The sequence below is a fragment of the Canis lupus genome, chromosome 23, assembly GCF_011100685.1.
Source record: "Canis lupus familiaris isolate Mischka breed German Shepherd chromosome 23, alternate assembly UU_Cfam_GSD_1.0, whole genome shotgun sequence".
NCBI lineage: Eukaryota > Metazoa > Chordata > Mammalia > Carnivora > Canidae > Canis > Canis lupus.
In genome coordinates this window covers 5,704,505-5,731,623 of record NC_049244.1, presented here as the reverse complement: position 1 = coordinate 5,731,623, position 27,119 = coordinate 5,704,505, and the positions used below count along the sequence as shown (strand labels likewise).

Below are 27,119 nucleotides of genomic sequence, written 5' to 3'. Positions count from 1 at the left end.
GTAGAAAGAAGGAGAAATGAAGAAAACCAGAGGAAGCTGGGTACAATCTGAGCCTGGGTGATAGCTACAAACACATGAGCAGGGAGTTCATTGAGGGATAGTGCCTTGAAGAAGAAACTAAAGAGCTTGGAACAATGCATCGTTAGTGAGCCTGCCAGGAAGGGGAGTCAGCAAAGGAAAAGTGTGTTTATTTGCTGGCAAAGGCTCCAGAGACAAGTCAGCTCTTTATTGAGTTCGAACATAAGGAGAAGTACCCAAGAATGTAAGCCTTTCATCACATTTGTTTCATCTGTCACTTTATTTACTTTCTCTTGAGAATTGAAATGGAGAGAGATCTGAGTGAATTTGAAATTTGGTATTTTATAATGTTAAGTCCAAAGCTTCTAAATAGTTTTGAAAAATCATCAGGTCTGTTAGAGATTTATTTAGAACACTTTTAAAAAATGTGCCCGACTCTTAAGTTTTAAGTCCCTCTTCCATATTTTACACATTGTCACCTTCATTTGACTTTCAATAAGAAAAAGATTATGATCACCACTAATATTTGTTGGGAGATTTCTGTAAAACAATACACAATGCCAAACCTTGTGCATAGGTGACCCCATCTAACCTTCACAGCTTTATAAGCAAACAATTATCTAATTGGCAGCTATTTATTGAACATGTATTATGTGCAGACACTGCTCTGGGTGCTGAACATACTGCAGTGAACAAAATAGATCCATATTCCTGCCCACATGGAGCTTACATTCTTGTGGAAGGAAAGAGATCATGATATAAATTGGCATAATATAGCATATAGTTATTTTTGTATTGACAGAGGTAATGAGAGAAAGGGCACGGTGTTCAACTTCCAGTAAGATGGTCAGAGATGGCCTCACTAGAAAACAGTCTTATTAGAGCTTGAGTATAAGGAGTCAACAGTAAGGATAATGTGGGGAGCAAAGTTGGGGCCCTGAGAATAGCAATAACTAAAGCTCTCACAGTTCTAGCACATGGTGGTTGATTGTCTAGAGAGGGAATTGTACTCTCAGGGTGAGCAAAGCAGTAAGAAACAGGGTGGAATAGAAGAGAAAGTGAAGGAAGAGAAAGCAAGCAGGAAGGTGAGAAGGATCCCAGAGACACTTGAAGCCCCTCTAAGTGAGATGAGAAGGCCTTGGCAGGTTCTGAGCAGATGATTGTGATGTGAGTTCTGTTTTAGCAGAATAAGTATAGGAAACAAGGGCAGAAGGAGTGGTGTTCAGGGAGAGAGCAGGTACAACTTCAGGGTGACTTAGACCAGGGTGGGGGCAGTGGAAGTTGGAAGAAGTGACATGTTTCTGGCAGAGCACTCTTTGATGTGATATAAATATGAAATTGCTTGCTAATCCATGTGTGATTTTAAGGCTAGCATACTTGTAAGGTCTATGTGATGGGACCTTTTATTTTTCTCTCTCTCTTTCTTTTTCCTCCATTTTTTTTTTTAACAGTTGGGAAACCATCACTGTCCTACATGCTATGGCTACACTTGCATGCCATGACTTTCATTTTTTGTCTATAGATGGTTGCATACTAAATTATTTTCTATGCTTTTGTTGTTCATTAGACAACAATGAAATTAATTCCATTGCCTCCTTTACATTGGCATTTTCATGATGTCAAATCAATGCCTCATTTTATTAAAAACTTAACCACAGAATCTCATTCTGTAGAACTATCCTCTGATTGTGAGTTATTATTGTGAGAAGAAGTGTATCTACATTACTGGTAATTTAAAACAGATGTAGGCCTGAGATGACTTTGGACAAGTTGACATTAAAACACACCCTCCTGATGTCAGTCAGGTTTGCTTACCAACACATTAATAGCTAAATGCTGTTACTATGAATACTTACTTGGTATCAAAATAATTGTAAATATCAAGCAAATGCAATCACTAAAGTAACACAATGACTCCTATAAATAAACCGGCCAGACAGATGATCCAGGATATAACTTTGTATCTTTTTAAATTCCTTTCCATCAAAAATTATGAAAATAAATAATAATAATTAGCTCAGATAATGATTAATAACTTACTGACTTATAATTGTAAAAATAGGATATTATTTCTTTAACTCTCAGAAAGAATTTGATATGTTAATCACACACTACTACACTAATACCAGGTAACAAATTACTTCTAAACTCAGTCTCTTGTAATAGCAATCATTCATTTGCATGGATCTCAGCAGTTGTAGGTCTGTCTGCTCAAGCTCCGGGAGACGTTAGCAGGGAGGTTCTGCTTCAGGTTGCAAGCTTGTGAATAAGCTGGGAGACACTGCTTCATGTCTTTATTCCCCTTGAACCAGTGAGCTGGCCCAGATGCTTTCTTCTCAGAGAAATGGCAAGGATGAGGTGGAGCATGGCCAATGAGAAAAGTTCATTTCAAGCAGAGGTGTGCTGCAGCTGGTTGTACTTATTTATAAGAGTTGATTGTTACGTTTTCAGCCTTTTGTAGGCTGATTGTTAAAAACAGCCATTATTAAGACTTAAATTATATACAGTTAAATACATTGAAAACAAATATTCAAAACTCACCATTTCTGCTGATTTTTTTTTTAATATTCTCTTATTATCTAGAAACTTGAGGTCATTTAGGTCTATTGTATCTGTATGGTAGGGGCCAAAGGGCAGGCTGACTCCAAATGTGCCACTTTGGCAAGCTGATTATTTTAAATACAAATTACTTAAGAGACAGCCTGTGCAGGAAGGACACTAAGACCCTCTGTCCCTCTGACAGCAGGAAATAAATCTCCATGTGAAAGATGTCGTCCATGTACCAAGAGGTAAAGAGACATCCTCATCACCAAATATGGAAATTTAGAGCTGAGAAGTGTATATATAAACAACCCTGTTTCTTTTTATTAATTTATTACCTCAGTCCAAATAAGGCTCAGAATTTCTTACTAATTGAAGCTCACCTAAGTTAAGTTGTCTTTGTTCTGTCAATTTCTCAGATTGATTATCTCTTTGTCTAAAAAGTATAAAAACTGCCTGCCTTGGTCATTTCTTTAGGTCTCCATTTCATTATTGGGACTCAGTGCACATGTAATAAATCTTTAGGTTTTTCTCCCCTTAATCTGTCTCACGTCAATTTAATTCTAGTCCAACTGGAAGACCTTGAAGCGTAGAGGAAGGATGTTTCCGTCCCTTCATTGGACATCCTATAAAATGGTATTGTTACTACATATTTCTTCCCAGTTTCACATTCACCAGTGTCTCATGGGTAGCTTGAAACTGGCTATGGTGGGAGTATTTATATCATAGAAATCATTAACTGCACCAAATCAGAAACTTTTTCCTTAAGTTGTTTAACAGTTGGTTCTGCCCTTAAGCTGTTAAATAAGCAGAGTCAGTTAAGCATTTTCAAGCAGCATTCAGAGCCTTTGCTTGCATCAGATCTGCAAATATCCCATTGTCCAAAATCAAGCAGTGGGAAACGCGCTCTACCTTTAGTGAAAGAGACAGCAAAATGACATGGCAAAGGTGCATACAGATGGGAGGATGACTTGTTGAAGGTAATAGTTCAATTCTAGCACATTTGGGAAAAGGTATAATAGGCATGTAAACAGGCCATCAGTGTGTCCGTGTATGTGTGAATGAGTGAGTGTGTATAACTTTGATATTCCTAAAAAGTGATTCTTCCTCATTATTTTTAACATTTCTCAAAGGAAAATAAATATTTTAAAGTGATAATCTGAATTACAAAATAGATTTTTATTTATTTGCACTTATAAAATGCTCTTTAATTATAATAGTACACAAACCTAAATAGGCTGGCAAGAGTTTCTCGTTTATGATTCCTGAGCTCTATAAGCATACTTCGTAGTAAAATTTTATTCCATTCTAAATCTATCATATTCCACCCCAACCATGATTCTTTTCAGACATGGGAAAGCTGATGTAGCCTATGAGAAAAAGCCTCCAAACTCAACTGTAGAATGTTAATAGTCTTACTTTCCTTACATGGAGATTTATCTGTTAATTGGAAATAGCATTCCCAGCTGCACTGAGAATGTTTTCTGAACAAAGGGAGGAGGACATCTTAAAGATTGCAGTGGAAGTCAAGGCAAACCATAATTTACATTTCAGAATATGAATGCTCCCGGGAAGCCTTCTTCCCCGGCTGCCTAGAACTTTGATTGACATTTCAATAGGACTCTACCAAATTGGAGGTTGGTCCCAGGAAACCCATCCTCATGGTTACCAATGACTGTAATTCCAGGAGTCTGATCTGAAAAAAATAATGTCTAAGAGAACAGGACATTTAAAAAGTCAAGACGACTGTGAAAGCCAATGAGAACCAACCCGAGGAGGAGAGCCAGGACATGAGTACTGAGGATATGTAGACGATTCATTCTGGAGATGACATGTATTGCTAATTTAAGTTAATCTTGCTTGTGTGGTTGCCAATAAAATGGCAAAAAGCAAATATATTTCACTTATCCCCACCCCCAACTCATCTTCCCCAGAGAGGATTATCTACCATAATCTCTTTTTAAACTTAAAGCATTATAAAAATTGTAGTTCTGGGAATATAAAATTGCTAGAATTTTTTTAATAAAAATTCTTTTTTACTTCCTTCTTTTCTTTGGTCTTTAATCATTTTTATGAAGATAAAGTAATCTATGTTTTTATAAATACGAATAAAAATAGGAACATACAAGAATATGCCTGCTGACATGGAGAAATCTAGTTTGCAAGGTGAGAAAAATAAATCTAATAGTGTTCCCCCAAAGGTTACCAATAAATTATCAACATATTAATTTATTAAAGAGTCTATTTTGACCTCAGTGATTTAAAGTGTGAAATTAATCATAAAGATCATTTTCAGTTAGTTATTCATGGGTCTTTCTCCATGGAGTCTGGCATTTACCTATCTATTCGCATGCTAATATTACAGTGGACTAATTATTGTTTCTTTAGAGTATTTTTTCTGCATACTGACAAAGATCTCATAATTTCATAAACATTGTCTTGACTTTTCTTGCACTTTTTTTTTCTAGTGGAGCAGATAAATTTTAAAATATCCTTTCCAAGAGTCTTTAAAAATTCTTTTGGGACTTCAATCATGATGAATTTGGAAGGGATTGACATCTTTATAATTTCACATTTTACCATCCCATAATGTGTATGTCATATTTCATTTCAATCTTATTTTATGCTTATTTAAAGCTTCATTGTTGTTTTCTCTTTGAGAGCTAAATCAAATTTTGGAGTTTTCCTTAATCTTAGGCTAAAATCTAGCTTTCCAAATGAGCATTTTAAAAAATCACCAATTGTATTCTTGCCATCAATTGAAATGACATATTCCTACACTTCCCACAAACATTTCACTTTGCTATTGTAGGGAGTTACATTACAGATGAGATTCTTACTCAGAATTTTTGCTAAAATTATTAGGAAAGAGAAATTCACTTTTACTTGCAATTGCTATACTAGTAGGATGCAGATCTGGAAATGCTTGATATTGTTTTTGCCAACAAGCATAAAATCAACACTTGAAAAAGACCACATAGAACCCAAGGCTGAAGAGACAAAATGTGAGGACATCCCTTGAAGAACTTGGACTCATTCATGTCTCAACTAAATCCACTCAATGGACACTTGCATATGGTGAATCCTAATTGATTAAGCTTCTGTCATTTACATACGTACAGTGTTTTGTGTTCAATTTTTTGATTTTGTAAAATTATTATTATAAAGATAAATCCTATTTTGCAGAAAGATGGAAACAAACATACACTTTCCATCTCATTCTCCAGGGATAGTTTACATTAAAACTAATGCAGTTTGCCTGTTATATTTTCTCTGACTACTTCTGACTACATTTTGTGTAACCAGGGACAATAATTTAAACTTTCAGTGGAAAGATACTTGGGAGCTCTATTTTTTGTGTCTGTATGTTCATTTCTGTGTCATGGTCAGGAGAATAGCATTTATGATTACTGCTTTTTGTAACTTGTGAAGATTTCTTTGCAGCCTAATATCACATCATATCACATGTGATGTGGGAAGTATAGGCAAAAGAAAAATTAAATTTTCTTACTACTTACAGCCCATTCACAAGTTCTTGAAACAAGCAGAGCGACCTTCCTCTATGAACTCAGCTGCCTGGATGTTAATACATTGCTAAAGGCAAAAGATATCTTAGCCCAACCTCTAGGATCCTGTAAGTCCACTTTCACATGTAAAAATTCCTTTGGAAACTTCCTTTATCTCTACCCCCTAAGATGCATGTTGGCAATCATCCCCCAAGCATATGACCTACCACTATACATCTGAAGGGTCTTATGACTACGGTTTTATTAGACAGCAATAAATGACATTTCCCCAACAATAGCCAGTCTTTCATGGCCCTGGAAATCTTTATTTTTTTTTTAAGATTTTATTTATTCATGAGAGATACAGAGAGAGAGGCAGAGACATACACAGAGGGAGAAACAGGCTCCATGCAAGGAACCTGACATGGGACTCAATCCTGGGACTCCGGGATCACACCCTGAGCCAAAGGCAGATGCTCAACTGCTGAGCCACCCAGGCATCCTGGTCCTGGAGATCTTGCTTCTAAAATTCCTTAGAGACTTATGCTGCCCTTGACCCCCTCCCAACTTGAAGGTCTATAATGGGCCAAGCCTGACGACCTCAGTGCAGCTCTTTCTACAATCCCTGTCCTCGTGTTTTAATAAAACCACCTTTTTGCACCAAAGACATCTCAAGAATTCCTTCTTGGCCATGGGTTCTGAACCTCACATCTTTCTTACATCAACATGTATTTGATATCATAAATACATTTGGTAAGAATTAGCATTCTATATTTACTGGACTCAAAGATTCTTTCCTTCCTTCATCTTTCTTTTATTCTTACTGCATCTATGAAATAAGACTTGTTCATTTTTAGTGTTCAAATTTCCTCTCCCTTTAGGTTTTTTATTTTCTGATCTGCCAACTTCTGAGAGAGGGACATGAAATTGCTCTATTATTATCATAGATTTTGCTTTATTGATATAAAAGATATGTTGCAGAGGCCCTAAATATTGGAGGGAAATGATTTCTCTTCAAATCCTTTATCCTGCTTGCCTCATGTCAATTTTGGCCAATGTTAATATTGCTTCACTTTTTTTCTGTTCAGCATTTCCTTGGTATAACCTGTATGTGTGTGTATGTTGTGTTGGGTTATGAAATCATGCATGAATAAAATACCCATTTAACATGCAAGATAGAACAATGAGTTTCAATATAACAGTATGAAAATTTTCATTGATATGGTTTCAGATTCTACATTTTAACTAACATTTACAAAACGAGCACTTGAGAAGAGTGGCGTGTTTCAAAGAAGAATATCTGTATTTACCTGAAAAGGCTCTGAAAATCACCCTCCCTTTCCCAACTGTATATATGTGAGGCCAATTTTTTTTTCACTTACTTTAACTAAAACAAAAGGCCACAAAACATTTCATGCAGAGGCAGTATGAGAAACCAGTTGTCTTCTTTCAGTTGGAAATTAGAGATATTTGTAAAAGGTAAAACTGTGTTTTCTTCTCAGTAAATTCATTTCGCCTTGGGGAAATATAGTTATTTTTTAATGTGTCATTTCTGTTAAAATTTAACAGGTTTATTCATGTTATTTTAAGATAATAAGTAAATATTTTCAATTATTTTTAGTTTTAATTCTGAAGCCATGAAATAGCTATAACCCACATGAACAAGAGAAGTGGAGGCCACTTGGTGAGTTCTTCACAAGTTGGTCACATCCTATTCCTAGTCTCTGTCATCTCTAGACTGGAAGTACCAATGGGGCTACTGTCTTCTTTTACTGCCACTTTTTATGGAAGTCCTCTTCTTAGTATGTTTTGGGATGTTATTTCCTCAATCATGTGGGTCCCATTAAAGTTTCATTACCAAGATAATTTTCAGCAACTTTGGTATGCCTTACGAGATACAGTACAAGGAGCAGAGAATGTTCCACATCCTGTATTTGATCCTAAGCCACTATTTTAAAATATACAAGTATAAAACATACTAGTGATTTTGGAGAGATAATGATGAAGGGGATATTTTCTTTTGGTTGACCATTACTCAAATCAGAGTGGGGATTCAGCTAATATGCACCAGCTTATCCACACTAGCGGTGTTTAGTCAGCACCTATTTTGATCAACTCCTGCCCATGCCATGCCTGTTATTAAATAGTATGAATATCATATTTAGCTGCGGTGCTTGCAAGGTATGAAAAGAACAATCTGACAGTCTGGAAAAAAATGATAAAGAAATAACACTTTGGAAGCCCTTGTTTTTATTTTATTTTATCTTTTTTTTTTTTTTTTAATTGGTAAAGTTGCCAACATCTTCTCTGCCTTTTTGCTACAGGAACCTACCAAGGGATCAGAGGAAGATGTGCGTATGCATTGAATGGAAAGTGATATGTAGGGTAGACATCCCCAACCAAACATCTTGTTTCTTATGCTGCTGCTGCTGAGCCTTACTTTCTACCCAGTAGAACCACAAAAAGTGGTCTCATGATTTTTGTTTTCTTCTAGTTATCTATTCTGATGTAGCCTAATGCCTATATGGCCCCAAACTTTAAGCAAGCCATTCCCACATAAATCTGCTTGTCTTTACCTACTGGGGTGAGAGGCAAATACCAGAAAGGATTAAATATCTTGCTCAGCATATCACTCTCTTGTGTTTCCTCTTTGATTTTATTCTTAATGTATCACGAATGCTATTTTTTGAAGATGGTCAGGGTCTGCTGCCCATGCTCTCATACATCTGCAGCAGACTGCCTGGAGCTCACTCTGAGTACATCTCCAAGGAGTCAGAAATAAAAAGATTTAAAAAAATAAATGGGAGTTCATGTGTTGGAATCCTAGGCAACCAAAGGGAAAATTCTGGAAATATCATTTTGTCTTGAAGAATGAAAGCTTGAGATCTTTGGGACACTGGAGGTGGTTAAAAGGAACTTCAAATTGCAGGCTTGGAGATTTCCTCAAAATGCCTCCTCCACAGCTGTCCTCCTAATGCACCTTTCAGAGGCTCAGCTGTGTTCTGTAATGGTTTTTAAAAGGTTACGTTCCTGTGTAAGGATTTTACCCCTTTTTTCTGTAAGCAACTATTATTGAAAGTATAACAAAGTAGGCCTTTGAAGTGGGGAAAAATCAAACACTGAAGACATACAAAGAGCGATTTCAAATTTGGAAGATGAATACCTCCTTTAGGACTTCATTTTGGGGGGCCAGTCATGTCTAGTAATTTCTGATGGCAGTTTGATGGCACTTTGTGCTGGGCATTGAAAATAGGAAACTTGCAGATAAGACAATACCACCAATATGCTGATTTTGGAGCTGTAGTAACTGCTTCCAATTGTAGTTAAACTAATCTCCATCAACAGTGGTTCTCAGAGTGTCCCTGGTTGAGCAGCATCCGCGTCACCTGGGAACCCACTGGAAATGTTCATTCTTAGGATCTATCCCACTTCTACTCAATCAGAAACTCTGGAGGTGTATCTCATGACCAATTTTAACAAACTCCTGTGTGGGATTCTGTGACACACTACAGTTTAGGAAGCACCATCTTGGAATATGTCCCCAGGAAGAATGTCCTCAAAGGTCACAGCTGTCCTACTCTCCCCTTCGATGTTTCTATATCTTCTTTACACATTTCTTTACAATTAAACAATGTCTATGTACAACTGCAAAGAACTGGCAGAAATTTCCAAAGTACCAGAAACTGAGAGGGGCAAAGTTGCCTTTTGACAAATAACCTGGGCCCTTGATCTCCTCACGGGAGAGACATGAGGGCTCCTAGCATCTCCCTGGTGCTGCCCCTCTAGCATCTCATACCTGCTCCGGCTGCATCCTTGTTTGGTGGCCAGTTCGATTTCCCCTGTTCCACTGATTTTCTCACGTATGTGGATCTTTTGGTTTGTGCTCTACCCTGCTTGCTTCCCCCACTTTGCTGTCAATCCTTCCACCATCTCTCTGGATGGAAAGAAGCTGAGCTGCAGGGGCACTGTTATGAGAGCAACCTTTCCCAGGAAGGGTAATTAACCCTCTTCTTTCAGCTCCCGATCCATTTTTATTTAAATTTTGCATCTACCGGGTAGCCCAGGTGGCTCAGCGGTTTAGTGCCGCCTTCGGCCCAGGGTGTGATCCTGGAGACCCGGGATCGAGTCCCGCGTCAGGCTCCCTGCATGGAGCCTGCTTCTCCCTCTGCCTGTGTCTCTGCCTCTCTCTCTCTCCGTGTCTGTCATGAATAAATAAATAAAGTCTTCTTTAAAAAAGATTTAAAAAAAATTAGCATCTACCTTTTGATGTCTCTAATGCAATTGCCATTTCAGGAATGAAGAAACCCCGGCTGACAGAAGCTCAAAATTACTCCCAAGCAACACAATTCTCAAATGCTTCATCTGGGAGCCAAAACTGTTTTCACCTGCCTGCCTGCCAATCCCTCGTTGCCCGTTCCTCACTGCTCTACCTTCTATGTAGCAGCCTCTGGTGTTGTCTGTGACACCTGTACTATACTTCTGGTCTGTGGGGACACATATTTGAGGCTTGAAATTTACAGGTGTTACTGAGTTAGCTTAGCTCTACTTATAAATGAAACAAAGCCAAATGCTTTTGTTTCCGATACCGATCACCAGGAAAACTGCAAGACAGTTCTTAATCACTTAGCATTTCTTTCCTCTTCTTTCATAGTCCCTCTGTGTTACTTTTTCATCTTCACTTTAAAAACACCCTTGCCCCTTAGGACTGCTTTTGAGATACCACCTCACACCAGTGAGAATGGGGAAAATTAACAAGGCAGGATACAACAAATGTTGGAGAGGATGCGGAGAAAAGGGAACCCTCATACACTGTTGGTGGGAATGTGAACTGGTGCAGCCACTCTGGAAAACTGTGTGGAGGCTCCTCAAAGAGTTAAAAATAGACCTGCCCTACGACCCAGCAATTGCACTGTTGGGGATTTACCCCAAAGATACAGATGCAATGAAACGCCGGGACACCTGCACCCCGATGTTTATAGCAGCAATGGCCACGATAGCCAAACTGTGGAAGGAGCCTCGGTAGTCCAACGAAAGATGAATGGATAAAGAAGATGTGGTTTATGTATACAATGGAATATTACTCAGCTATTAGAAATGACAAATACCCACCATTTGCTTCAACGTGGATGGAACTGGAGGGTATTATGCTGAGTGAAGTAAGCCAGTCGGAGAAGGACAAACATTATATGTTCTCATTCATTTGGGGAATATAAAAAATAGTGAAAGGGAATAAAGGGGAAAGGAGAAAAAAATGAGTGGGAAATATCAGAAAGGGAGACAGAACATAAAGACTCCTAACTCTAGGAAACGAACTAGGGGTGGTAGAAGGGGAGGAGGGCGGGGGGTGGGAGTGAATGGGTGACGGGCACTGGGGGTTATTCTGTATGTTAGTAAATTGAACACCAATAAAAAATAAATTAAAAAAAATAAAAATAAATAAATAAATAAAGGAGTAGGTATAAAATAAATAAATAAATAAAAACACCCTTGCGAAATGCTATTGAAGATGAAGGGAGGAGAGAAAGATGGGCTTATCTTGGCGTGCTTTGCAGGTCAAATGTAAAACAAAGGAGGAGCATGGAACATAGGAAAGGGGAGAAAACATTTGTATCTGTGTTGCTGTTGTGTTACTTTAAAATGTGAGTAGGACAAAAAGTAGTGAATATTTTTAAGTTGAAAATGAGGGTGCAAAAGAGGAATATTTTTGGTTATCTTTATCTCTCCTGCACCAGCAGCCCAGGGAAATAGGCTTCAAGCTGCAGCAGGAAGGATGGGAGCATGATTAAGTCAGGAAAGGAGGGCCTGGGGTTGCTGTCTGCACTGCTGCAGGACCAGTCCCTAGGACTTAAACACTAATCTTCCTCTCGGCTCGGCTCTTTAATTGCGTTGCTGCCTGTGGGCTTCTCCTGGATGTAGACCTTTCCCGGGATGGCTTCTATAGTTACTTGCAGAATAAGGATCTCACGGCCAATACCAACCTCAATTCAAATTATTTAGGTTCTATTCATTCTGATCAATGTGATGTGGGGCATATAAAACCATATCTGAGATTCTTACTTTGTTACCTAAGAGTGATTTAATGCCTTGATATGATCAAACTTCCTCATTGTGGGACATATTTGTGGGACTCAATATCAAAGGAAGATGAGAAATACCTTGTTCAAAAATTATTGAAAATGTCCAGACAATTACAGCAAAGCATTAAAGCAAGTATAGGGCCTTTTTTAGTGCAGAGCCCTGTGGGTCTGCACAGGTCATATGCCAGGCAAGACTGCTCTGTACCCCATATCCCCTAGATGATCATCCATGAATCCCTGGGGGAGGGTATGGCTCAAGAAGACCCAGATTAAGCAAACATAACTTGATGTGCTACCCTCTGCCAAGGGCCCAGCAGGCTTCGCACAGAGCTGCTGTGACTAGGTTAAGCAATGGTTTGAAACACGTGCTCCGTTATGGATATATTGAAATAGATCTAAAATCTCTCAGCTCCATTTTCTCCCCCAATTTGAACCCTCAGAATGAAATGAGATAACAAATGTAGACTGCATGGCCCATCTAGAAATGAATGAATACATCCCCGATTTGGTCCTGGAATGCCCTGCCTGAAAATCGTAAGGTGGCTTGTTATGGTGCAGTCCCTCAAGTTCCACAGCAGAGCTGCTGAATCAAAAGCTCTATGGCTGCAACACGGGAACCTGCATTTTTAACATGTATCCCAAGAGATTCTTATGCTACCAAAACTTTCAAATACTATATAAACTCCATACCCACCAACCCCCTCCCAATTTCAAAGATAATCTTACTACATAATTCCTGTTTGGCTGAAGCCTAGCTATTACCAAAAATATGTGAATCTCAGGAATGACAACTTTTATTTCCTATAGCAATGACAATTATTGCAATAACTCTAACGACACAAGCAATGGCTCACAAGCATTTTCTATGTGTCAAGTGCTTATTAGGATTTCATTTAATCCCATAATGACTTCTGAGGTGGGTATTGCCTTTCTTTGTTATAGGAAAGGAAATTGATACTCAGAGATTTTAAAGGATTTGCAGCTAGCAAGAGGAAGTGCTGTGATAAAAGTCTCTCTTTGAGGGCCCAACATCCACAGTGTTCCAATACACTAGGCTACCTTTCTAAGTAGGAAAACAACAACAACAACAACTATGAAAGCAGGTAAATTATATCCATAAATTTATTTTCATTTTTTTGTTATGTAGGTGCTCTGGCTTTCCTTGCAGTAAATTTGGAGTTTGGAGAAAGAATCCTCTGAAGAGCTAAAGCATCTCTTGCCCGGGAAGAGGTACTCAAAGGAAGAGCATTATTGAACTGCACTGTTTTCTCCTGTCTGAAGCTAACCCCAGCATGCCTAGTAGGAAAACTGTAAGACTACTTTTTTTACTTAATAAATCTGGCTAAAAATATCCCAAAGATGACAAATGCAAGAGACAAAGAGATTCATTTTTAAAATTCTGAATGGAGGTATGAGAAATAAAGCTGCATGAGGCAGCTAAGAAGTAAAATACCAAAAGAACTTTTGTATTATATCAATTTCTCTCTTTACAGAATGAGCCATAGAAATGAATGAGCTATTTTTTTTTACTTGTTTTGTTTAAGTTTTTATTTCAATTCTAGTTAACATACACTGTTAGTTTCAGGTGTACGATATAGTGATTCAGCACTTTCATAGAGCACCCACTGCTCATCACTACAAGTGCACACCTTAATCCCCATTCCTTATTTACCCCATCCCCCCCACCTGCCTCCAGTCTGGTAACCATCAGTTTGTTCTCTGTGGTTAAGAGTGTTTCTTGGTTTGCCTCTTATTCTTTTTTCCCCTTTGTTTGTTTTGTTTCCTAAATTCCACATATGAGTGAAATCATATGATATATGTCTTTCTCTGACTTATTTTGCTTAGTATAATACACTCTAGCTCCATCCACATCATTGCCAATGGCAAGATTTTATTCTTTTTATGGATGAATAATATGTTCCATGATACATATCATGGAAATATATATATCTATATATATTTAGATATCTATATATATAGATATCTATATATATAGACATCTATATATCTATATCTATATCTATCTATATCTATCTATATCTATATAATCACCTCTTCTTTATCCATTCTCAACTGATAGACATGCAGGCAGCTTCCATACCTTAGCTATGCAGATAATGCTGCTATAAACATAGAGGTGCACGTATCCCTTTGATTAGTGCTTTTGTATTTTGGGGGGTAAATACCCAACAGTATGATTGCTGGATCACAAGGTAGCTCTATTTTCAACTTTTTGAGAAACCTCCATGTTGTTGTCCAGACTGGTTGCACCAGTTTGCATTCCCACCAACAGTGGACAAGGGTTCCTTTTTCTCCACATCCTCATCAACAACTGTTGTTTCTTGTGTTGTTGATTTTAGCCATTCTGACAGGTGTGAGGTGATATCTCATTGTAGTTTTGATTTGCATTTCCCGGATGGTAAGTGATGATGAACATCTTTTCATGTGTCTGTTGGCCATCTGGATGTCTTCTTTGGAGAAATGTCTGTTCATGTCTTCTGCTCATTTTTTAATTGGATTATTTGTTTTTTGGGTATTGGGTTTTATAAATTATATATTTTGGATACTAACCCTTTATCAAACTTGTCATTTGCAAATATCTTCTCCCATTCTGTAGGTTGACTTAGTTTTATTGCTTCCTCTGCTGTGCAGAAGCTTTTTATTTTGATGTAGTCCCAATAGCTTATTTTTACTTTAAATGAGCTAATTTTTAATCTTTCCTTTTTGTATACCTGTAGAGAGAGAAAGGAAAAAAGAGACTATGTACTGCTTGGTCATCTTTTTATTTTAGCTTTCCTTCCTTACTCTTTATTGTATGCCACAAGGCAAGACAGAAATCTGGAAATTTGAAATTAATATCATGTATCAAACTCCAAAGTTCTAATATCCTCCTGCTTAATCAATCTGGGTTAGTAAGAATTGCTTAGCCTATCTATTCATATGCCTCATGATTATCACACCTCAAAAAATTTGATAGACATTAGCGAAGAAATAATATACATAGTAAGATTTAAAACATAAACACCTATGTTTAAAGTCAATACCTGGGCAGCCCAGGTGGCTCAGCGGTTTAGCATCGCCTTCAGCCCAGGGCGTGATCCTGGAGACCCGTGATTAAGTCCCAGGTCGGGCTCCCTGCATGGAGCCTGCTTCTCTCTCTGCCTGTGTCTCTGCCTCTCTCTCTCTGTGTGTCTCTCATGAATTAATAAATAATAAAATCTTAAAAAAATAAATACCTATTCTTATTTAGCATAAATTGATAAATTGGAGTTAAATAACTGGCCAAAATAAATTTATTATGAGCTTTTTTAAAGATTTTATTTGAGAGAAAGAAAATATGCACAGGTGAGAGAGTGCCCAGGAGCAATGGGAGGGGGAAAGGGAGGAAGTGGGGGAGGGGAAAAGGAGAAGGAAAGAAGGAAGGAAGTAAGGGAAGAAGGGGGGAGGGGAAGCAGACTCCCAGCTGAGCAAGGAGCCGGATGAGGGCTCCATTCCAGGACCAGGGATCATCACCTGACCCAAAGGCAGGCTTAACCAACTAAGCCACACAGATGCCCTAAACCTTTTAAATTAATTTAGGAAGCTTATGAGTACTGTTCTCTCTGTGTCTTCAAATTGAATTTTTCCTTCTGCCACAAGACTGTATGATCAGTGGTGTGCCAGTAAATGTTCAACAACCAGCTCTTCAGAGGCAGAAAAAAATATTTGTAACATTTGCTGATTTTCATGCTGTAAAAAATCCCATAAGGCTAACAGCTCAAAATTTTTACCATGAATATATACAAAATTTTGTGATGATTTGTCTTTATTGAGGTGATGATATTTTTTTCTCTTTTGTATATATAGTAAATTGCATTAATTGACTTTAAATATTAAAGCAATCTTGGATTCCTGGGATAAGTTTGACCTGACCTTGATGCATTTTCTTGTTTATATATTGTTGAAATTGATTTGCACATATTTGTCAAGGATTTTTATATCTGTGATCAAAAGGGATAATGATCCTATAGCTTTCTACTCCTCTAATACATTTTTCTGAATTTAGTATCAAAGTGATGCTGGTCTTTTGAGCTAAAAAGTGTTTCCTTTTCCACTAATTTCCAAATGAGTCGGTGTAGGGTTGGTATTCTTTCTACAAATGTTTGATTTAATTTACCTGTGAAGTAATCTGTGCTTAGGTTTCTTCAGGGAAATTTAGCTACGTATTTATTTTACTAGATTTCATAGATATAGAGTAACTCAGATATTTTATTTTTGTATCAGTTTTGGTAATTTGTGTCTTTCAAAAAATTTACCTGTTTCATCTAAATTGTAGGACTGCTTGGCATAAGATTTTTTCAAATATTCTCATATTACCCACATAATTCTCACGGGAATTGAAGAGCACTCCATTTTTATTCCTGATATTGTTAATAAGTATATTTTTGCTGGTTATACAACTTTAGACTATTGTGTTTTTACTTTCAATATTTTTTTGATGTCAATTCATTGACTCTAGTTTCCAGTGTTTCTGATGGAAAGTCAGCTGATGTTTTTAATTATACCATGTACTTAAGCTGTTTTAAATTCAAAAAATTTTTAATTTTAAATAAGTCTTCTTATTGTAGACTATAATATTATATAGAAAGAGCACTAGAATCAACAATGAGCTATTATGACTAATAATAGATTTCAGTAACTTTTCCAGATATATGATCAGACTAAAAGAAAAACAACAACAACAACAACAACAAAAACCCAAAGATCAAAACAAAAACAAAAACTTGATCTAAACCTCACACCTTCCACAAAAATTAACTCAGGGTAAGTCATGGCCTTAAAACGTAAATTATAAAAGTCCTAGAGAAGAATATAGGAAAAAATATCCAAGCCCTAGAACAAGGCGAAGAGTTTTTAGAGTTGACACCAAAAGCATGATCCATTAAAAAAAAAACTGATAAATTATACCTCATCAATATTTAAAACTTTTGTGCTGTGAATGACCCTGTGAAAAGGATGCAAAGACAAATAGCACACTAGGAGGAAATACCTGAGTCACATACCTGGCCGGGATCTAATATCCAGAATGTATTAAATTCTCCAAACCCAACATTAAGAAGACAAACAATCTAATTAGAAAATGGGCAAAAGACCATAAACAATTGTTTCACCAAAGAAGATATACAGATGCCAAATAAACTAGTGAGAAGATATCAAACATCATTAGTCATTAAAAAAATTAAAGTTAAAACTGCAGTGAGATATCGCAGTACATCAATGGCTAAAATTAAAAAAAATAGTGATAATAAAAGCTGGCAAGGATGTGGAGAAATTGCATCACTCATAGGTTGCAGGAGAGACTGTAGTCATGCTGAACACTAGCTGGGCAATTATTTTCAAGACTAAAAATGGATTTACTATAAGACCCAACAGTTGTACTCTTGTGCATTTATTCCATAAAAATGAAATCTTATTTTCATACAGGACCTTGTACACAAATGTTTATAGCACTTTAATTTATAAGAGCCCCAGACTGGAAATTATCCAAAAGTAAAAACAAACAAACAAAAACTGTAAATAAAATATTTGGTTATTTTTCAGAATTTCATTTTATCTTTAGTTTTCAGTGGTTTAATTATGATGCTCAAGGTGGAATTTTCTTCTAATATATTTTGGTTGGGGTTCACTGAATTTCTTGCATATGTGGGACAATGTTTTGCACCAGTTTTGGAAAATCTTAGCAATTGGCTTCTCAAAAATATCATCTTCTTCATTCTCTCTCTTTCCAATATTCTGGCAATTCAATTAATCATATATTAAACCATTTGAAATAGTTCTCTATTGTTCTATTTTACTTCTTCATTCTTTTCCCAAGCTGTCTTCAGTTTGGGAAGTATATAGTGGACCTTTTTTTTTTTTTTTTTTTTAGTTTCACTAATCATATTTATTTGCTTCTATTTTGCACATCCAAAAAATTCTTAACATCAGATATTAAATTCTAGAATTTCTACACATTTATCTACCTATCATGTATTTATTTATTTGTAATTAATAGACTTTATTTTTTGGGGAAGTTTTAGATTTACATGAAACTGAGAGATTAAATAGGTTTTGGGTCTTGTTTTTGTTTTTGTTTTTTTAAGAAAATGGGGGAGAGAGAATGGAAGGGGAGAGGAAGGGAGAGAATCGTAAGCAGGCTCCATGCCCAATGCAGAGCCCAATGTGGGGTCCGTCCCACAATCCTGAGATCATGACCTGAGCTGAAATCAAGAGTCAAATGCTTAACTGACTGAACCACACAGGCACACCTGTAAATAGGGTTTTTATATGCCCTATGAGCCTACTCCCAGTTTCCTTCTTATTAATATTTGTGTGGTCATTTGTTACAATTGATGAATGAATATTTGTACATTATTAACTAAAAATATATAGTTTATATCAGAGTTCACTCCTTGTGTTATATATTCTATAGACTAAGAAATGTAAAATGATCTGCATCAATCATTATAGCACATAAAACAGTTTCATTGCACTAAAAACTCCCTGTGTTCACTTATTTATCCTTCTCTTCTTCCCCCAGAAATCCTGGCAACCACTGATCTTTTTATGTCCCTATAGTCTATCTTTTTCCAAAATGTCATAAATCTGGAATAATATGGTATGGAGACTTGCAGACTGGCTTCTTTTCACTTAGCAATGTGCCTTTGAACTTACTCTATGTCTTTTTGTGGATTGATAGATCATTTTTTTATTGCTAAATAATATCTCATTGTATGGCTATACTACAGTTTACTTATCCATTCACTTATTTTACTGAAAATCATCTTGATTTCTTCCAATATCAATCAGTTATCAATAAAACTGCTAATCTAAAAATGAAACGGATAAACAAAGAAAGTAGAATCAGACCTATAAAAACAAAGAACAAACTGATGGATCCCAGAGGAAAGAGATCTGGGGGATGGGCAAAGTGGGTGAAGGGGAGTAGGAGATAGGGACTTCCAGTTATGGAATGAATAAGTCATGAGAATAAAAGGTACAGCGTAGGGAACACAGTCAATGATACTGTAATAGAGTTGCATGGTAACAGACTGTAGCTAGCTACACTTGTGGTAAGCACAACATAACATATAGAGAAGATGAATCACTTATATACAAACTAATATAACATCGTGTGTCAACTTTACTGAAAAAATTAAGATAAATAAATAAATGAATCTATAAATATTCATTTGCAGGTTATTGTGTGAATGTAGGTTTTCAGCTAATTTGGTTAAATACCAAAGAGCATGATTGCTGGGTCCTGTGGTAAAGGTATGCTAAGTTAGAAATGTCTAAACAGACTTCCAAAGAGCTATACCATTTTGCATCCCCACTTTCAATCAAACTTTCTGTTGTTCCACATCTTTGCTAGCATTTGGTGTTGTCATTGTTTTGGATTTTGGCCATTTTAATAGGTGTATAATGATACCTCCTTGTTCTTTTAATTTGCAATCCCCTGATAACAGAGGATATGAAGCATTTTTTATACGGTTGTTTTCTATCTTATTTCTTATTTATCTTGTATTTCATATCTTACTCTGTGATGTGTCTGTTAAGGTCTTTGTTCCATTTATTTAATCTGGTTATTTGTTTTCTTATTGTTGAGTTTTAAAAGTGTGTGCATATTTTAGATACCAATCCTTTTTCAGGTATGTGCTCTGCAAATATTTTCTCTAGTCAGGGGCTTGTTTTTTTATTGTCTTAACCAAATCTTTTGAAGAACAGATATTTTTCATTTTAATGAAGCCTAATTTATTAATTTTGCTGTTGTGTCTAAGACATTATTGTCAAAATTGAGGTCATCTGGATTCTGTCATATATTATTTCCCAGGAGTTTTATAGTTTACATTTGGCATTTAGGTCTATGATTCTACTTGAGGTAACTTTCATGAAAAGTATAAGGTCTGTATCTAGATATCTAGATTAATTTTTTTTGCACATGGATGTACAGCTGTTCCCAAATCATTTATTTAAAAAACTATCCTTCTCCATTGAATTGCCTTTGTTCTATTTACAAAAATTGATTGATTACATTTGACTCATTTCTGGGCTCTCTGTTTTGAACTGTTCATCTATTCTTCCTCATATATTTATATGTATGGTATGTAATATACATATATATACATATGTAATACATATTTCTAAATATTTACTTTTCTGTTTCATTTTTCTTTGCTGAAATTCTCCATCATCTAACACATTTTTGTCCATTTTTTCCAATAATTTCTTTACCAGATTTATAATACTGATTTTCAACACACTGTTTTAAAATTTTAATGTCAGAATATGTGTGGGTCTGCTTGTACTGTATATATTTACCTTTGCTTATGTGTCATATTTTCAAATCTTTTATGCTTTTCCATACATTTTTGTTGTATTCTGGACATTTGGTTTAAGTACAAACAATAAAGACTGGAGTAAAATTTTTCACCGAAAGGGCCATACAAATTCTATGGTCAGGAAGATAAGGAGAAAGAATGTTCTCTTTGATTTTTTTCAGGTATTGAACTGTGTTTGAGTTGTGTATAGCTTTAATTAGTTTCAATTCACATTTGGTTTTTAAAATCTTCATTGTGCATATATCTTGCTTTCTTTTAAATTTTAGGACTCTTCCTCTTGAAGATTTTTGGGATATAAATACTTCATGGCTATGAGAGATTTCCTTCTTGTAGCACACGCCCACCTCTCTGCCACCTCTCCTGCAATGCCAGGTAGTCGGCCAGAATAGCAGGCAAGCAGGGAGGATGAGATCTATATTTGGGGAGCTTCCAGATTCCTTTTATTGTACATGGCCATTACAACTCTGAAGCTTTTTTCTTATCCTAGCAATGTCCTGGGAAACACGACCCATAATCACAGTGCTTTAAGCACTTAAATATATATTGACTCATATAATATTAATGACAACATTGTATGAGATATACTATTTAATTCTCACTTAGGAAATGAGAAAACTGAGGCAAAGAGATGTTTAAAAAAAAAGCCAACGTTGCCCAAGGTCACATAGCTAGTAAGTGGTTCACATGAAATTCAAGTTCTGCAATCAGTGGAATGAGCTTGCTTTCAGAACTACCCCTAGAAAATTGCTTTCTGTGGCCTGGGCACTACAGTTATCAGTAAGAGGTATTTTATACATATCTCAATCTATCTTTATTTCTTTGAGACCTCCAGGTATAGTTGTTTCTTTTCTAAACAACTGTTTGAATAAAGAAGTTCATGCCATTTCTGTGCCTTTTCAGATTATACCATGAATCATACACTATACCGTTCCACTAGCTCAATTGATTGGCTTACACTTTCTCCTGATCATCATCTGTGCATCATGTGTGCCTGCTTCCTGATTCTACCTGGCTTTGACTCCTCTTGTCTTAGCCTTGTGCTTGTGCTTTGGGCAGATGGGGCATCTGGCTGTTCATTATCCCATGATCCATCTCACAAAGCCTTCATCCCTCGGGGCTGCTAGTCAATGGAATGCTCTTTCCTTGGCCCTGGGATCCCACATAAGCTTGGTCTCTTCAAGGTTTTGGTTAGGAGGAATTTTGATGAAAACAGGAATATAGCAGTAATAGCTTAGATATATTACTTATTAGACATTCAAGTGTGAATCACATGCTAATAAATATTATTCTGAGTGGAGAGCCAACTATACTACATTATTAAATTTTATATTTTGTGTTTTCACACAAAACTATTCAACTATAAATGGAGCTAAACCTAAATTCAAAAAACCCAGAGGTTAGATAATGTAGATAATAATATTTCATATCTCAGGCTTTGGGCAAGATTGAGGATGAAATAATTCATGTTGAAGTAATATTCCAAGTGTTACCTCACACCAAGCAAAGAGCCACTGTTCGCACAAGAAGTGGATATTCCACCAACACTCACATGTATGAGTGTGAAGGACCATCACTGGCATTTAGAGAACAAATATTCACAGTCAGAGCTCTCATCTTCATGACAAAGATCAGAAAGAAAATGGAAAATATCACACTATCAGTTATTTTTCCCAAAGTACAAGAATATGTCTCTAATGCCTTCTGTTCTTAGGAGCACATTTTCTTTAAGATGAAAAATGACAACTCAACATGATTGTTCTCTCCACAGAGCTGAAAACAAAGTCCACAGAGAAACATACTAATTTTCTAGCCAATGAGTATTTTGGTGCTTAAATAATCTAAATACTATGAGCAACTGCTTTAGTTGTAGAGAAAATACATTGAGAAATGAAGTAGCCATCCCAGCTAATGACAACTGCAGCCCACCCTCATTCCTGCATTTAGTGAAGGCCTGTCAGGCTGTCTTTTCTTTTGAAGTTCCACAGAGAGTCACATTAAGGGGGTGAATGCTTCCATTTCAGGTTCCATTTAGGCCACCCTATTAACTTTCTGTTAAAAGCTTTTTCTTTTTCTTTTTTTTTCCTTTCCCCCCCCCCCCCATTTGAACATTTTCTTGTAAAATCTCTGGCCGGAAGAAAAATTCCTTTCAGAAAACTTTGACTGAAATATAGAAGCAGTTTTTAAGTTACAAGCCTTTGAAAAGAAGTGTAGGTTCTCCAGCTTTCTAAAAAAAATCAGTTCTATCTGGTATTTTATATAAATATAGTCCGATATGAATATAGTCTGATATAAAACTCCAAATCTGCATTTATTTTATTGTACTCACTTGAAGAGCAGTGGGTAACATTTTTGGTGAAATTTAACTTATTACTTTTTTTAATTGAAATTCCTGAGCATTGCACCCCTCGGGTGATGCTATTTGCTGCTTTGTCCTATATTTGCAGGAATAAAAATGGCAGAATCGTTATCCTGAACCAATTCCCTAGATGTCCCCTGTGCAACATTTGTAAAGAAATCACTTGGCATCTCATAGAGGCTCGATAATGACTTAAATTATGATTAGCCAGAACAGCCAGTAAAGGGGTGATTCGAGGATGCCTATTAGGACCTTCTGCTCCTAAATACCAGGTGTGCTATTTCTTCTTATTATAACTTAAGTCCTTTGCATGCTGAGGACCTCAGAGAGGTTTTTGCAGTCATTCGTGGATGTTCAGACCTCTGGGAAGTACTCACTATTTTTTTTTTTACATTTTTTAAATTTTTATTTATTTATGATAGTCACACAGAGAGAGAGAGGCAGAGACATAGGCAGAAGGAGAAGCAGGCTCCATGTAGGCTCCATGCACCAGGAGCCCGACGTGGGATTCGATCCCGGGTCTCCAGGATCGCGCCCTGGGCCAAAGGCAGGCGCCAAACCGCTCGCCACCCAGGGATCCTGGAAGTACTCACTATTAAGAGCTAAGACCACATTAACGAGAATCCTATAAGAGTGATAGATTAGTCCTGTTTTGAGGAGCTTGGTACATAGAGATTATATTCATTTAAATCTTGATGATGAAAGTTCTTCAGTCAATGGAGGTAATGAAGGATGCTCTTACAGAGGAAGTGAAATATCCAAACAAACTCTGTTCCCAGGGAAACCACAGTATGCAAACAACATGGACATGTTTGTCAGAATGGTGGAGATGGGTTTACAAATGAGACAAGGGGTCATGTAAACCAGCTAAGAAACCTGGGTTCATCCATAGTCCTTCAGCAGGTAATGGAAGTATCTATGGAGGAAAATGATGACATATTTGAATTTGGAAAGTGCATTCCAACCTGGAAAAATCGGGAAGAGTAGATCAGCAACAAAAATCATGGGAGAAAGAAAACCTATCAAGAAATTTGTAATATGAGGGATCCCTAGGTGGCGCAGCGGTTTGGCGCCTGCCTTTGGCCTAGGGCGTGATCCTGGAGACCCAGGATCGAATCCCACATCGGGCTCCCGGTGCATGGAGCCTGCTTCTCCCTCTGCCTGTGTCTCTACCTCTCTCTCTCTCTCTCTCTCTCTGTGACTATCATACATAAATAAAAAAAAAATTAAAAAAAAAACAAAAAACCAAAGCCCCTGCAAAACCTTTAAAAAAAAATTGTAATATGAATGGGAAGGAATGGAGTTAATATCCTCTGGAAATAAAGAATATGATGTGGTCAAAGATGATTTGAAGATTTTATATGGGTAGAAAAGCAAAATTGCAGAGATAATTTTTAGTATGTTTATTGAGCAGTAATAATAAAGTGCTATAGAATTCTGTACTTACCTTCCATATCAAACTGGCTTGTCCTATCAAACTTCATTTGTCCTTCAGGTTGCTAGATCTTAAATGCTTTGATTTTTAGACATGAGTATCTGGTACTTCCTAGAACTTTTCCATGAATGTTAACTTCTATTCATGTGTCTACTAAATAGTACCTATTGGAAGAAATGGTACCATAGGACAGATAAAAGACAGGTTTTCAGAAACTATTTATTGAATAGATTGACTAGGAAATAATAACAATAAGCATCACCACCATGGCAATGTCTTTATTATACAGTTTATAGAATACATCTCACATGCATTATCATCTCATGGGATTGTATGTGAGCCAGGTAATTTTGTAGTTGGGAAAACTTCAGAATAGTTAAGAAACGTTCTCAGTGTAGGAGTGATGATGATACGGGCTCTGGTTTTGCCTCTCCATCTTGTTCATGCCTGCCCAATGACTTCTCTGGGGGCCATGTGTTCTGAACCTCATGTGGGTTAATGAATGCTCTGACCAAAATGTGGGGATGCTTGTTCTGATCTTCTCCAAGGTAGTGCATAGATGGCACCGTTTTAGACAACTACCTTGTGACCTTACCACCATGCCCTTTGCTCTATATGTAGGCTGGGGATTATGGCTGGGACTTGGCAGAGGATGGAGGAGCAGAATTGTGTAGCTGCATGGATCATTCACCAGCCCAATTCCCTCTTGTCAGTAAGTTACTCTGAATAAATGTTTGTATAAACAGTATGGAGTGGCTTCCCTCATTTTTGGTCTCAAAGTGCCTTCTCAATATGAAGGACACTTTACTGACTCTCTTCCAACTTCTAACACCCAAGATCACAGAGCCTGCAAATCTAAGGGGTGAGATGAGAATCACATTTTCCAGGTTTCCATTATACTAACTACTTCACCAACTAATGTTAAAACTGATGCTGAGGATTCAGTAATATTTACAGCATATTTCAGCATCAACTGAGTAGTCTAGCATTGTTTGGGGGTATTTCTCATTGAATATTTTTATGCAGTATTTCTTACTAATGGCCCGTGTTTCATGCTTCTTCCCTAGAAATGTTACCCCTTATAGTAGTATCAACAGTCAATTTGTCTTTGTTTTTACTTTTCATTAATCTAACTTAGGTGAATTTGTTATCATCAATTAATTTGGCAGAGCTATTTCCACTGTCTCCATGGATTCTCAGATAGCAAGTTTATAATTCTCATAATCATATACTGACATTTCTTTGTCACAATATCAATTAATCTTCTGAAAATCACAGTACTATAAAAAATACAATCCTAAAAGCTAGGTTTATTTGCAAACACATTGAGATGAATAATAATGAACAGTGACATAATAGTTTCACCTAACATTATTTTAAAAAGGATAATAGTAATACACACTATCATGAAACATCAAAGGAAGGAGCAATTAGGGATGAATAGGTTAATTGGAAGTGACAATTTGATTTTAAAAGAGGAGCAAGTTTATCAGGTAGATAAAAGGGGAAGGGCACTGCAGGCAAGGAAGAGATGATGACAAAGGTACATTAGACACAAAATGGCATGGCAACTGTGAAAGCCGCTTATAGTTGATTATACCTGAAGTGAAGCAAGGGAGCAATTGAGACTATAGACTTGGCTGTCCAATAGAATCTAGTGCCATATGTTTATTTGAATGAAATAAAATTAGGGCAGCCCAGGTGGCTCAGCGGTTTATCGCCACCTTCAGTCCAGGGCCTGATCCTGGAGACCCGGGATTAAGTCCCACATCAGGTTCCCTGCATGGAGCCTGCTTCTCCCTCTGCCTGTGTCTCTGCCTCTCTCTGTCTCTCTCTCTGTGTCTCCAATGAATAAATAAAATCTTAAAAAAAATTTAAAATTCCATTTCTCAGTCACAGTAGCCACATTCCAAATGCTCAATGGCCATTTGGCTAGTGGCTACCATATTGGATAGAATAGTAATAGAACATTTCCATTATTGTAGAAAGTTCTTTGGTACATCTCTAGTAATGGACAATGGCCAAGTGACAGCTTTGTAAGCTCATTAATAGTGTGAATGAAGACTAAAGGAATAGCAAATGAGAATGTGAAATTTTGAACCACCTCATCAATCCCATCTTAAACACACTATTTTATCTCCCTCATATTTATCCAGATTTACTTAAGCTACTATGTATATTTTTATAGCATTGTAAATGCACTGGAGCTTTAATTTTAACATACAAATGCAAAAATCTAGTCATTATAAATAAAACCCATAGAGAACATAATTTCTTACCAAAGTTATTTATTATAAACACAAACGCACAAGTTTCCAGAGGAACAAAATTAACTGATTCATATCATATAATTAGTAAGTGGGACCATCAAATGAAGACTTTGTTTCCTCCCTCACAATGAAGACCTGGGTGCACAAGATCATAATGCATCTTTGGACCTGGATTTTGAAATTTGAGGGTTATGACAAATTTCAATTGCCTCTGCCCTCATTTCCAGGATATTGTGGGATTTAACAATAATAATGTAGTAGAATCTCAACATCTATGCACCCCAAATAATTAGATTATGTGAATCCTGAAAACCTGGTATCTGGTTCAGGAATAAGGTGTGTTCTGTGAGCTCTGGGAAGGTTTTATTTTCTCTCCAATGAAAGAAGCACAAGACAAAAGTGACTAATTTTTGTTCTACTAGGTATGCTAATATGCACCTCTTGGAACTTCTATGCTCCGATAATACAGCCAACACAGGAGAATGGCAGAAGAGCAGAGCTGGAGGCCTTCCCTTCCTTCCACTTCTGGAGGTACTTGCCTCATTCAGTGAGATAA

General features: G+C 36.7%; 1 long non-coding RNA gene across 5 annotated transcripts in view; it reads left to right on the top strand.

Moving 5' to 3' along the window:
- Nucleotides 1-27,119, top strand: part of LOC119865342 — a 50,482-nt gene that overhangs the window by 4,001 nt on the left and 19,362 nt on the right. For 4 of the 5 annotated variants that reach the window (XR_005376824.1, XR_005376825.1, XR_005376826.1 and 1 more), the window contains 3 exons: nt 13,290-13,452; nt 24,915-25,005; nt 26,986-27,094. This is a non-coding gene — a long non-coding RNA (uncharacterized LOC119865342). Of the gene's footprint in view, nt 1-3,126; nt 3,196-13,289; nt 13,453-24,914; nt 25,006-26,985; nt 27,095-27,119 lie in introns of all 5 variants that reach the window. The other variant, XR_005376827.1, reaches the window with a different exon arrangement.